The sequence below is a fragment of the Mus pahari genome, chromosome 2, assembly GCF_900095145.1.
Source record: "Mus pahari chromosome 2, PAHARI_EIJ_v1.1, whole genome shotgun sequence".
In the NCBI taxonomy this organism is placed as follows: Eukaryota; Metazoa; Chordata; class Mammalia; order Rodentia; family Muridae; genus Mus; species Mus pahari.
Window position 1 is genome coordinate 15770212 of NC_034591.1, and position 13507 is coordinate 15783718.

A 13507-nucleotide genomic window follows, 5' to 3' on the forward strand; every position below is an offset into this window, starting at 1 on the left:
CATATTTCCTGATTAAGAAATAGTCCCAGGGCTCAATGCCATGTGTAACAAAGTTAGAGCAATAGTTCCTACAGTGTGGAGGCTGAAAGGCTTTTGCAAGTCCTTGGGTGGTCTAGCTGGATTTCCAAGTAGTTATAACAATCTTCTGTGTCATGGGATGCCTTGCCCAGGTTGTGCAACGTAGCCATTAAAACCAAGCAAACCTGTTGCTCAACCACTTCAGGTCTGTTTCCTCTTTATCCAAATCAAGTTATTTCCATGCAAACAGGGTTTAATAGATTTTAAAACAATGGGGAGAATTGTAAAGATTTCTGTGGACTTGCTGATTATAAAGGGAAAAAAAAAAACTCCTTTGAATATATACTATGAGCTTTGGGGCTCAGAAGTCTTTATTATCTTGATAAAATCCAGGTTTAACTAACCAACAGCGGGTGACATCAGGTGCAATTGTTCTTAAGAGATGGCAGTCTCTCTGCTGCCCACAGAGCTTCCCACAGACTCCTGTACTAGGCTACCTGGGACTGCGACACGGTTGGTAGGCGTGGCACACATCACTGACACAATACTGGAAGGGGTGCTTCAGCTTCCCACCAGCTTAAGACTGGGTTGGCTGCTCCTGTAGAAGCCGTGACTTTCTGCTCCTGTGGGAGCCGGTGACTTTGCTTCTGTTTGTTTTGTTTTTTGCTGTGGGACAGAAGGTGGGAAAGTAGGAGGAGTCTATGAACCATTCCAACAAGAGGTCATATGGTTTTTAAAGTCTATAGAATGTCTATAGGTTCAAATCAATGAATTTCCTTTGAATAGGTGATTCATTTTCTGCTTTGTATCCTGCAAAAGAGGAATTATTTTTAGAAGAATATGGATACAACTAACTTGGAAGTTTCATCCTGTACTTAATGCACTGATTTATCAAGAGTTCTACAAAGGAAAAAATGGATTTTAAAATGAGAAGAAAAGAGATCATTAGGGGCAAATCTGTTTTATAAATTTCTGTTTCAAAGATCTAAGCCTTCCAGGGATTTCGCTGGCAGGAACTGCCTTGAGTCATTGTTTCCTCCTGCTGATTCAATCTGTTTAGAGCCCATAGTTACTTTGCTACATTGTGAGGACTTTTTAGGGTCCAAACCATGTAAAAATTACTGATCTTTCCTATGTAGTAAACAGATAATTTCTTTAAGGTATCATATTTATTGTATTTTATTTTAGAGCCAGGGTCTCCTGTGGCCAAGGATTCCCGTGAGCTTCTGGTCTTCCTGCCTCAAGCTCCCATGGCTGAGGTTCCAGGTGTGTACCACAGCGCTCTGTGGTACTGAGGGACTTGAAGCCAGGGCCTTCCACATGCTAGGCAAGCACTCTACCAATTGAGTTACAACCCCAGCCTATATTGATTTTTATTTGTATCAAGACATACTGAATGATGAGTTCTGAGCTACAAATGAGGATTTAGTTTTTGCACCTACTTTTAGTCTTTGTCTACAAGTTAAACAGAACCACACACAAGTGCATTAAACACATGGATTCCTAAGGCCCACTATGTGAAAGTCATTATTTTAATACCAGAGACAGAAAAATTAAGCTACCAGTCAGTCTGTTTGGAGAAATAAACACACATATATGTGGATAATATAAAGCCATCATAGAGATTAAAACAGATCCCTACGAAGTGAGTCTACCTAGTGGAAGTAAGTATTCTAACCCCAGAGACCATGGTTTGCAAGAGCATGAAGTACAACAGAAATCCCTGACGTGGCCAGGAATCACTGGAATTTATGGCAGAGATTAGGCATAACTTCCGCTCTGCAGTTGGCCACCCGTCTCAGCTGCTTCTCACATTCTCCTTTTAGCTCCATCTTGCTTCAGCTGCCGGGCCACAGAGCTCTCTCTTTCCTTAGTGTCTCTGACCATGGAGTAGATAATTTCTCACCGGCTTTATGAGCATGACCCTGTTCATGAGGGCTACAGCTGGTGCCTATATGTGTACAGTACTCCCCCAAACAAACCCATAGGGCTCCGTCCAATCACTCCCCCTGTTCATCGAGGTCTATTCCTAAAGCCCATGGCTGTCTTCAAGTTAAATCTACCCTTGAAGAGTGAGGGCGGGCTGTGATTTGGCAAACTTCAAGTCCTGAAAATATTCCTGAGACGGAATTTGAGAAAGGCTGGTGACAGTGTTTGAAGACGACTCTTAGAGGGCTGGAGATGGTTTAGTAGTTCAGAGTGCTTGGTGCTTTGCGGAGGACCTTGGTTTGGTTCTCAGCACCCACACGGAAGTTCACAAACCATCTCTAACTCCAGTTCCAGGGAATCTGAAGTCCTCTTCTGACTTCCGTGGGTACCAGACACATACATGATGCATATACATACATGGAGGCAAATACTTATACATATGAAGTGAAATACATTTTAAAAAATTAATAAAACATTTTTGAAGTGAATAGTCCTTCGGATATACAATTTCTGGTGTATTTAAAAATCAACGACACGGAGTGCGGTGCATCTCTGATTGCGTGTGCCTGGGAGGCTGAGGTAGAAGGGTTACCTGAGCCCCGGTGTTTGGTGCCTCTGTTCTCTACATTCACTGACGGTGGGGATGGAGTGCTTAGTAGTGGGAGCACGCCAGTGACCAGCCTCGTCCTACAGCCTGGCCTACACAGACAGACCCCGTCTTTAAAAACAAATTCACACTCTTTAGCTTTTTGGGTGTGACATTTTGATATATGATTTTTATAAAGCCATTCTTTGAAGAGCTATGTACCATAATAATAGGGATAAAATCATGAGGACTCTCTTTTAAAGTCATCCAGTGAGAGGAGAGAGTAGTGTGGGGTGTGGATGAGATAGTATTACTTGCATGCTAGTAGTTACAAGGGGGTTCAGTATCCCAGGCTGCTTTACATATGTTTGAAACATTCAACAATGAAAAGTGAAACAAATTTGCTTTACGGTTACACCTCAATTTGTACTTGATTCTGGAAAGAGAAGAATTGTCTTCATGAACATAAAGATACAGACTGCAATTAAGAGTATTTCATGTTTGAGATTATAATATAATAACATCATTCCCTCCTTCCATTTTCTCCCTCAATATCCTCCTACATGCCTCTTCCTGCTCTCCTTCAAATTCATGACTTCTATTTCTCTCTCTCTCTCTCTCTCTCTCTCTCTCTCTCTCTTTCTTTCTTTCTTTCTTTTCTGGTTTTTCGAGACAGGGTTTCTCTATGTAGCCCTGGCTGTCCTGGAACTCACTCTGTAGACCAGGCTGGCCTCGAACTCAGAAATCCACCTGCCTCTGCCTCCCAAGTGCTGGGATTAAAGGCGTGCGCCACCACGCCTGGCTGACTTCTTTTTCATTAGTTGTTGTTACATTTACTAGTTCAGCTGTGTCTAGATTGTCTTACAGTTTAGCCTCTGTATAAATACTTCAGGAATGAATATTACCAAATGTATATAAATGCAGAGGCATTTTCCTCTCTATCACAATGTGTCTGTCTGAGGGGAGTGTCTTTATTTCATTCCTTTTATGCCTTTCCCCTTACAATTTTATTTTTATGAACCTCCAGGTGGGCCTGGGATATAGCTTAGTGGTAGAGCAATTGCCTGTCCACCAAGAGAGAAAAACAAACTAACTCCAGTCATTCTTGGACCATGGTTACTCATCATAGTTGGTTTTCTTTTTTCTTTTTGGCAGTTCTGCAACTTTATTTGACATTGAGCAGGTTAGTTCTCATCCACATTGACAGTCTGTAGATTTTTGAATGTGGTAACAGGCAGTAAGTTACCAGCGTGTACAGCTTGTTTGGGGAATCCTCATCCTCATTCCGTTTTCTGGACAAGCGTACTCGGATGCGATGGGCCATTCCTTATTCCCTTGGCCTAGACAGCTTTATTGAGCCTCGGGTCAATGTGCACATCTGGTGTCCCCATTTCCTTCATGGCGAACTTCCGAATTTCTTTGAGTGCCCGAGGAGCATGCTTCTTGAAGCCCACTCCATGGATGTGCTTGTGAATGTTGATGGTGTATTCTCGGGTCACCATCTCATTGATGGCAGAATGGCCCGTCTTCCTCTCACCACCCTTCTTGTGGGAGCCAATTCTGCCAGGTCCAAATTGGAAAGGAAATGATTTTCTTTCATTTAAATTGTTTAGCCTGGCAGGGAGGGTGGTGTGTGCTTGTGATCCCAGCACTCAGGAAGTGGATGTAGAAGGATGGGACATGCAAGATCACCCTGTACTACAGGGCAAATTCGAGGCCAAGCTGGGCTATGTGAGACCCTATCATAAAAAGCCTGACAATTAAGAAAAAGTGCTTAGCTTGTTGTCGAGAACCTCAAACAGCTGGAGGTCTCCAGGCACTGCAAGCATTTAGGATGTTCTGTTTCCAGAATATTTAGGGCGAGCACATGGGTCTGAGCTCCTCAGGACTCCAGACTTGGACTGATCCCACAGACACTGGATGGCCCTCCTGTTCAAATCAGTGAAGAAGTTGTGTGCACTCTATAGTGGTTTTCCTTGCTCCAGAACCAAGGAAATAAGCACTCCTAGCTCTTAATTTTTTACTTTATATATTACCTCTACTAATAATTGGTTTGTATGTTCAAGGGTATCCCTTTTGGTAAACCCTTGTAGAACATGACCCAATTCTGCCTGCAACTGAATTGCTCAGGGTGCTTGTTATACATACAGAGTCCTGCCTGTACCCTGGCCAGCTTGGGTCAGAAGCCCTGGAGAGTGGGGATCCGGAGCCTTGGAAGAGGGTTCTGTTTTATATTGGTAGCCAGCACTGGAGAAGTTTGACTGTGAGTGGCCTGGCAGGGACAGTGGGTCATGCCCATCTCCATTAAAACTCTATTTGCTGAGGTAACTACCAACTTCATGACAGCTTCTTGTGCAAAAAAGATATCTTGCATTTGAGGGTAAAGATTTAGAAACATTAAATATCAGAATATCTATCAATTCTAGAATAAGGGAACCTGGCAGTGTAGATGCTGACTCTGTTTGCCAGGGCACTGTTGTGATGGCGTACACTCATAGTCACATTGGTCATCCGTGGACTTGAAAGGCTGAGGCAGAAGAGCCTAAGCAGCCAGGGGACCTTATACTGAGGCCCCGACTCAGAGAAAACAAAACAAGGCCTGCAACGAGCTAGTGAGATCTTTCAAAAACCAGCCCTGCTGGGTGAGCCTGTAGGCCAGCCGCATCCTCTCTGCCTTCTTTTCTCTTGTACCATTGGGAATCCATTTTGACAAGTTATGCAGCCATGCGGCAGCACTGAAACGGCTCTGGTGTGTGGAGGGATGTAAGGGACAAGAGGTGGGATTTGTTTGTCTGTGTTTTGTTTGGTTTGTTTTGGTCTTTCTAGACAGGGTTCCTCTGGGTAGCCCTGACTGTCCTGGAACTCACTCTGTAGATCATGGTGGCCTCCCTCCTGCCTCTGCCTCCCCAGTGCTGGGATTAAAGGTTTGTACCACCATTGCCAGTCCAAGAAGTGTTTCCAGGGCATGGAATTCTGGATGTTCTACTTCTCTGCAGTATCTTCTTTCACTCCCTGACCCCAACTGTCTTAAACTTTGAGAAAGGCCTTTTCTAACACTAATCTGACTACATTGTTCCCTGGGCAAAAAGATTTATGGAATTCACTGGGACGGTGAGACACACAATACCGTGACTGAAAATCACACTGAATAAGTAATGGGTGAGCAACAGATCCTCTTGTGATCAAACGGATTTCTACCTTGCTTGTATAAAACTGTGGGAAATTCTAATGCATACTGTAAACTGTTTGTTTATTTCAGACAGGGTCTCCTGTAGGATTCTTGATCTTGAAGTTATCTAGCCAAGGATAACTTCTGTTCTTCCTTCATCCACTTCCTGACAGCCACTTGGTTTAACCCATAGATCACTAGAAAAAAAATTCACACTATTTGTCCCAGTGTACTTGTCATTGTTTTGATGGTATAAAAAATTGAGGGCAGTTTCTATTTCTTCCTACTATATAACAAATTTTTTCCCTCATTATTCACATAAATAATTTAGCAGAAAAAGATAGAGGCTTAAGACTGAGGTTGAATTGTGTATCAACTTAGTAATGAAATTATCTACAGATACTTGGCTTAATTTTATCCAAATCAGTAGACTCTGGCCTGACCTGATTCTGAACATTTCCTTCCTTCCTTTCCCTGCTATTCATTTGACGTTCAGTTTTCCTATTCCATTTTCTGACCACAGCACAGGCCATAGCTAACTTCGTAAGTACTCGTGGCAATCATTTGTAGAATTCTGGAATTTGGTTTTTTCAGCCTTTCTAGTCATTTTGTAAGCATCTAACTGTAGAAATGCTCCTCGACTCATCCTTAGGTTCTGTCCCAATAAACCAATACCAGGCTGAAAGTATCACTAAGACAGAATACATTTAATACTCCTTCCCCTTCTGAATGTTACAGTCACGTAGCAGTAGCTCTAGGTGCCTGTTGTTTATCTTTGTGATCACCTGGTTGATGGAGGGCTGTGGTTTTCTGTCTAACACAACATGGAGAGGGGGTACCATGGCTTACTTCACATATTGCTTTAGCCAAGGGAGTATCAAAATCCACCAAAGCGAAGTACTATTCACAATTGACTACTGATGCTTTTACATCACTGTAAAGTTGAAGAAAAAAACAATGCCAAGAAGCCACCACAAGTTGAAAGATCCCCAAGTTAGGGATATCGTATGAAATCTCTTGAGTTCTCGGGATGGCTTCTTTTACTGGCAAGCACATTCTGGCTGATACTCATCCATTCCTCAGAGCTCCTCCCCAGCTCCTGTATTGTCCCTTGGGTCATGTTATAATCTAATGGTGTTGGGAGCCAACCGACCTATGCTAGTCCTGGGAGGCCAAGTTGTTACTTGAGTGGCTACTCCTCTTTCAGAGCTAGCCCCCTTGCAGGACTTTTTGGGATTAGTTTTCCTTTTGGGGGAAAAGGTCTTTCCTGGTCTTCCTGGCAAAAGCTCTTCATGAACAGATCGACCGTGATTTCAGCGTGGTGAACCTTTCCATACCTTTCCTACCCTGCTTCTGTCTCTGTGTTTAACGAGTCAGAGCAGGACGCCATAGCCTTTTTCTCTCAGCCTATTACGCTCTTCAGGTGTCTTACTCGGTTGCACCTTCATAGTGGGATCTTCTGAGTCATTTCTTTAGCACACTGATCTTTTGGGGGGTGGGGTGGCTTGATAAGCCCTCTGGAGATCTATTTTAAAGTGCTAATCCCTCAACCAAGCCTTAATTTAGAATGCTGATGTTTGGAAAAACCTCGTCATTTAAAAGAATCATTGTGAGAGATTCTGACTCACAAGGACCTTGGACTACACCTGACGGCAGAGCCTTATCTATGTTAATGGGTAGGGCAGAGAGCAGGTTCCAGCTCCTTCTCTCTTCCCTGTAGTGTGGGGATGGGAAGAGAGAGGTTGGCGATGGTCTGTGGGCTGGAAGCTTGGATGACTATGATTATTGTTGTAACTCTGGTTCACACAGAGACAAGAAGGGAAACCAGTTTGTGGAGGAAGGTAATGAGCTCCATCTGAGGCCTGCTGGGTTTGACAGCCAAGTGAAGATGTGTTGGCAGCTAGTAAAATGTGCTTGATGAGCCAGGGCTGGAGGGAGGTTAGTAGGACACATTTTCTGTTAAGGCTCCAGAGAGTCACTGCTGTACCTAATTATTCTTTAATGTGGTTCACTCATGGTTGTTTTGAAGATCAAATAAGCCTACTAGTGTTGTTCTCAAGCTGGTACAGAATCAAGTGCTTTCTGTATTTGTGCTGGGTTGTCCAGGAGGAAAAGTGAGGTTTGTGCTGGGGGAAAAAAAATCATCATTACAGGTTGCCTAAGAGATGCTGAAGGCTCTGCTCCTTAGACCATACCATCCATTTCCCATGATCCTTCTTCCTGTTTCCTCCAGCCCACAGAGAAGTACATCATGGTTGTATAAGCTGTGGGAGAAGGAAATAATGTAGAACAGGGAGAATCAAGGCAAGAAGTACAACTATTCATTTTCATTATTTGTTTCAGCTGCCCACAAACCAGGATAGGTCAAAAGGTAATTTGTCTTTATCCTCAGCAAACTTAATCCATTCTGTTAGAGACAGAGCAGTTGGGTGCTTTGGTCAAACCAAAGAGTCATATTTTTAACCCTGCGGTGACCACAGGCTCCCCAGCCTCCCCACAGAAGTGTCCACTGCCTGAAGACTCACCAAGAGAAGAAGCAGTGTGCTACGATCAGAGGTGCCAGACGTCAGTATGAAGGTGTCCTTGACCATTGAGATATCAAACATTAAGAGGCAGTATATGAATTGTTCCAAGGCAAACAGGGCTTAATCCAGAATCTCGGCCTTGCTAGAAAGGCCTGCCATGACCCCATGTTAAAGTTGTCTGCATCTCAGAAGAAGAACTCACTTATTTTGGTCATTTGGATGCTTACATACCTCTGCATAGGATGAAGATCTGTTGGCAAGACTGGAATCAACCGGTCTGATGGGACAGTAGATCAGATTGGTCACATTCTCATGAATTTGTTACTGTGCCTGAAAGACTTGTCTATGAAAGCTATGCTAGCAGGTGGCCAAGACTCTTCCAGATCAGAAGAAACAGGACCCGAGAGTCCAAGACTTATTCCAGCATTTCTGGTGTCTTCCTTCACTTGAATATTAGATTTTTGGGCTTTTCTAGCTATCACTCAAAGTCGCCTGGTCAAATACCCTTTACTGTTAAAAGACTCCTTAAACACACTCTGAAAGACCACCTTGATCAGTTTCTGGAGGAAGTGGTATTGATACAAGCAGTTCTTCTGCTATCAACTTGAAGAAAGGGGAACCCAAAGGTCAGTAGTACATTGACAAGCCAGAGTACCTGGTCGGGAAGCACGACCCCAGCATCAAAGGGAGTCAAGTTGTCTGTGCCACAGGGAGTGCAAGATTAAAGTGACCATAAACTGTGTATTTTCCTGTTTAAGACATCTTGGTTTTGACTCAGCCTGTTACATGAAAAGAGTGTCTCTCCTACCAGCTTTGCCCGCAGATCATTCCAGTTGCAGGAGCTAGTGTAGCACGGGCCTGTAACATGGGGATGTGCGATTGGGTATTTCCTTCCGAGGAATACTGGCAACTCAGCTAAAAGTATATGTTTAGAGTTTGTTTCCAAAACCCCTTTCCGGGTCCTACACTGCAAACCAATGATGTGTTCCAGACAATGATTCTTACATTCCTACCACCATGGTCCCTCTCCAGCCAAATGCCATCCCTCTAGAGCTTCCCGCTTGCCAGAGCTCCAAGAGTGTGAAGAGAGCAACCCCTCTGTTGGGAGTCTCAGAGTGCAGGGAAGGGCATCGTGCTTCCCAGGGTCATGCAGGTAGATGATGAAAGTGCTCAGGAATGTGGCTTCAGTGGACAGACAGCAGAACAACAGGGTGTGCAGGCACTATGGCTGCTAAGACAGACGACAGCCTGGTTTATGAAGAGCTGAACAAAGCCCAGAAGGTGGCTCTGGTATAAATGATGGGCCTGTAACATGGGGATGTAGCCTGTAACCCATAGGTGATGCAGAGACTGTTTATGAGTTTGTACACCTTTTTAAAAAATAATGGGAGTATCATAGGGCTTCCCCTTATCAACTGTAATATTTTCATTTGGGTTTCCGACCTCTCGCTCTGCCCCTCTTCTGTTGTTGTTGTTGGTGATGGTGGAGGTGGTGCTGCCACTGCTGATACTGTAAATGGCAGCTAAAGATAGTCAGATTACTATTAAATTGTAGACTTTAAAAGGGTATTTTAGTAGACTAGTTGGAACATGACAATCAGGTTTTTTTAGTCAGATGAACTGTGTATGAAATAGATATTCTCACTCTGGATTCACCATGACTTTCTAATACCTACCAAATTTATTTATAGTATTTGCCAGGCTTGAATTCGGCAAATTCTACCAGAGTTCTTTGTTGAACCTCAAGTGATGAATGAAATTTTAAAAATGACACCTGCAATCTACGTGAAAGATTTTAAAGTTTGAAATATTTCAATATTTACAATGAAGCACAGCTTCCTTAGAAAACCACCATAAAACTTGATTCCCCACCCCCATTTTTATTATCTGTAATGTCTTCTATCAGTTTTTTATTGCAAATTCCTCATTTTTCATTCATTTATCCAGCCAACTATTTTTACTGTAGTTTTTAGTAGTTGCTTTTATTTTTTTATATTGGCATATTCTTAAAGTTCTTCCTTCTGCTTAAAAGTGTGTGTGCATGTGTGTGTATCTGAGTGTGCATGTTTGTGGGTGTGTATTTTAATTGGATTAATTTTACCAAGTGAAATCAAGCTACACTGTTTTGAGCCAATTAAGAACACTGAGTTTTTACAGTGTATCATTCTAGGATGGTAAAGATGCATGAAGTGACTTAGTATATTCTAGACTATTGAAAGAGACCAGGTCCAGGATTTCAGTGAAAGTTTTCAAATTGTCTAAAAAGTAAGAAGTAGGCAGGAGGCTGGGATACTGAAGAGGGGGAAGGGCAGGGAAAGAGTGGTTTATTTAAAGTAAGAATGTCTGGATGTTTTAGAGATAGGGAAAGCATGAGGGTGCGTAGGAAATTGGAGAGTCCAGAGGAGGTGTGAATTGTTTGCCTTGGTCGCTCATACTCGCAAATAAAGAATTTGAAAAGAAACAATAATTGTTGTTCCATGTGTATATACATAAACATATATATGCATAAGTATAACCTGCTCAGCCTAAGCAATATTGTTTGTACAGTATTGTGTTTTCATGGTTGACCATTTGGTATTAGATAACCAGTTGGCGTGCCTTTTCCTGAAGACACCCATCTCTCCTGTTCTCAATGTTAGCTGCCTGTAGTTCTCTGTATAGTGAGGAGGCCTCGTGGGTTTTTCCCCACCCACTTAGGCATGTGTATTGATGTCATCCTTGTTCAGATCATGTTTGGGCGCTCATATTTGTGAGACTTTATGAATATTGTATCTATCTATATTCAGAATCTCAAGATTACAAAGATATGGGGGGGTTATTTAAAAACTCATTCCAATTGCAACTGCTTTCTGAATGTGTCAGGATGTTATCAACATATCAACACTATATAAGCATCACAGATTTGGAAATAAGTGTGCTTGCTCATATATAACCATCATCCACATACCCTACTTTAAATCCCTTCTCCTTCCCCTCCTCCTCTGCCTTCTCTCCTGTCCCAAGCGCACTTCATCACCACAATGCTAAGGACTGAACTTGGGATCTTAAGCCCAGTCCATGGTACCACTGAGCTGCACTCCCAGCCTGCTAATTTGCTTCTTTTACTCTATCATAGAACCACAATCATAAAAAAAAAAAAAAAAAACAGGCAACAGATATTGTGTGTGTGTGTGTGTGTTTCAGTCAAACATATCTATATTAACAAAATCCTATTTCTTATTTTTACATAGCATTTCTCTGGAGAAAACAACCTAAAAGCCATTTGATTTTTAAAGGGAGAGAAACCAGATTTTATAATAAAGTTGGAAGAGTACCTTGAATATTTGCACAAAACCCTGAGAGACAAATTCAGGCACATTTTTAATATGTGTGCTTTTTTAAAGAAAATGTAGAATTCAATTATGCACAGATGCATATTCGATGGACCTATTTACATCCTTTTCCAGTTTTCATTTCTACTGCAGATACATTTCACATATGGTTGACAAGGACTTGGACTGCTCACAGTGTAAATATGAGTGGATACAGGCCATGAATCTGAAAGAAAGCAAGGGGGGAAATATGAGGGTTTTAAGGGAGGAGAACGATGGGAGAGATGATAGAAATAATCTCAAAATATAAGAAAAAATAGTACCAAAAATAAACACAACTTAAAAATCTAAATTCTGAAACCTATGCGAGAAAGATTTGAGCAGTCAGAGATAACCATCAGTCACGGACAGTCACTGGCCCCTTAGCATGTTCTGTATACCAACATAACATTAGAGAACAAAACACACTTAAAATGAAAGCAAATAAATATCTTTAAAAGCTAGTAAACAAACAAACAAAAAAGCATAGACAGGGAGACACTAAGTAGATAACCATGTTAGTTATGACTTTATAAATTGCAAGTTGGAAGACTTTTTGGGCATGCTGTCAGTGTCCAACAGGAGACCTATTCATATAAAAGCGGTAAGAAAGTCTCTAGTGAGACTTGAAAGGTGAGTGCACACTGGGAAGAAGGCAGCTGGGCTGGGAGGTGGCCCTGTAGGCGGGAAGGAGCATGGGGTGGTCAGGAAACCCAGCCAGCATGGCCTTCTCCTCACAACATGGAGACACTGGAGAGCTGCACAGAGAGGTCAGATGGTGCAGGACACTTCCACTAACGCAGGAAGGCTAAGTGGTAACGTGTTAGTTGATGTGCTTTTAATCCCAGAACTACATTAACCTTAACCCTCCACTACTCAGGCTACAAGCGAAACACTATTTCTCCAAGAGATAAACAGGGTGCCACTAAGAGAGCCAAGAAGAGAAACTTGGAGTTTTACATATGAACAGAGTAATAAACAGGCAGGAGAACCTTTGACAGTATCCTGGTGCAAGCCCTTAGAATGCTGAAGGTTGGGGCCTGAGCACAGCTCCGTGGGTAAATCCCCCATGGGCTGCAGAAAGCGGCTTTATAGTTTCCAGCCAGGCCCAAGAGCAAGGCCAGGAGGAGGGTCATGGGAAGCTATAAATGCTGAGGGCAGCAAGTAGTTAGAGGAGGAGAAGCCAGGATCAGTGACCTGGAGTGGGGTACCAGCTGAGACACACACACACACACACACACACACACACACACACACACACACACACGTCATCTCGGCATATCTGTGCACTATTGAGAAACAATGGGAAACCATTTAAGGATTTTAAATAGAAAATCGACTCACTAATAAATATTCCTCCACTGGGATGTGAAACTGGTTTTAAGGAGATGAGAATGGTCTTTAGAGAGTAACTGTAATAGGTCGGGCATGGCTGCATAAGCCTGTGATATCATAATCCGTAAATATTGGGTCAACCTGGGCTACACACAGAGACTTCAACTCAAAGTGTGTGTGTGTGTGTGTGTGTGTGTGTGTAGGGGGAGCGATGGAGGAAAGGAGGGAGGAAAAGAGAGAATTCAAAAAGAAGTAAAGAGAGAGAGAGTGATACAGTGCAGCAGTGTCTGCTCCAGGAGGCAGGTCTGGGTATGAGTGGCAGTCATTAGCAGCATCACCTTGCTCTCCGTGGGCCTCCGTAACAGAGTGCCATAGACATGGCTTCAGCAACACTGCTTAAATTTTTTACTTTTGTGTAGCCTGGAAGTAATAGACCAAGCCTGGCAGGGAACTCAATTATTGGCTTTCAGAGAACCTCTGTCTTGCTGTATCAGAGAGACAGAGAGAGGGAGAGAGAGGGAGAGAGAAAGAGAGAGACAGAGAGAGAGGAGAGAGAGAGAGAGGCAGAGAGAGAGAGAGAGAGAGAGAGAGAGAG

At 42.8% G+C, this 13507-nt stretch overlaps 1 non-coding gene and 2 pseudogenes across 1 annotated transcript; 1 reads left to right on the forward strand and 2 right to left on the reverse strand.

Moving 5' to 3' along the window:
- Positions 1 to 1380: 1380 nt before the first annotated feature.
- LOC115063542 lies at positions 1381 to 1505 on the reverse strand. Its single transcript, XR_003843388.1, has one exon. It is a non-coding gene; the product is annotated as a small nucleolar RNA SNORA40 (small nucleolar RNA).
- Positions 1506 to 3717: 2212 nt separating this feature from the next.
- On the reverse strand, positions 3718 to 7092 carry LOC110316163 (annotated as a pseudogene).
- A 358-nt stretch (positions 7093 to 7450) lies between these two features.
- LOC110316164 lies at positions 7451 to 8957 on the forward strand (annotated as a pseudogene).
- Positions 8958 to 13507: the final 4550 nt, after the last annotated feature.